Source organism: Glycine soja, chromosome 10 (genome assembly GCF_004193775.1).
Source record: "Glycine soja cultivar W05 chromosome 10, ASM419377v2, whole genome shotgun sequence".
In the NCBI taxonomy this organism is placed as follows: Eukaryota; Viridiplantae; Streptophyta; class Magnoliopsida; order Fabales; family Fabaceae; genus Glycine; species Glycine soja.
Genome location: NC_041011.1, coordinates 17387462 through 17388195, shown reverse-complemented (window position 1 = coordinate 17388195; position 734 = coordinate 17387462). Strand labels below are relative to the sequence as shown.

Below are 734 nucleotides of genomic sequence, written 5' to 3'. Positions count from 1 at the left end.
TGGCGACAGGTGCATATTTTTTATTCATGGCCAGTTGGGTTACCAGGTTAACCAAGGAATCTAGTTTACCTTCAAGCTTCTTAGTCTCACCTGATGAAGATGAATTTGTGGCTACTTCATGCACTCCTCTAATGACAATAGCATCATTTCTAGTACTGAATTGCTGGGAGTTGGAAGCCATCTTATTAATTAAATTTCTGGCTTCAGTAGGAGTCATGTCTCCAAGGGCTCCACCACTGGCAGCATCTATCATACTTCTCTCCATGTTACTGAGTCCTTCATAAAAATATTGGAGAAGAAGCTGCTCTGAAATCTGGTGGTGAGGGCAACTGGCACATAATATTTTAAATCTCTCCTAGTATTCATATAGGCTCTCTCCACTGAGTTGTCTAATGCCTGAAATATCCTTTCTGATGGTCGTGGTCCTGGAATTAGGGAAATTTTTTTCTAAGAACACTCTCTTGAGGTCATCCCAGCTCGTGATGGACTATGGAGCAAGGTAATAAAGCCAGTCATTTGCCACTCCCTCTAAAGAATGAGGAAAGGCCTTCTGAAATATGTGATCCTCCTGGGCATCTGGGGGTTTCATGGTGGAGCAGACAATATGGAATTCTTTCAGATGTTTGTGTGGGTCTTCACCTGCAAGGCCATGAAACTTTGGAAGCAAATAGATTAGTCCAGTTTTAAGAACATATGGGACATCCTCATCAGGGTATTGGATGCACAAGCTTTCG

At 42.4% G+C, this 734-nt stretch overlaps 1 non-coding gene across 1 annotated transcript; it reads left to right on the top strand.

Moving 5' to 3' along the window:
* Positions 1 to 311: 311 nt before the first annotated feature.
* LOC114372705 lies at positions 312 to 418 on the top strand. The gene has a single exon (XR_003658275.1). It is a non-coding gene; the product is annotated as a small nucleolar RNA R71 (small nucleolar RNA).
* Positions 419 to 734: the final 316 nt, after the last annotated feature.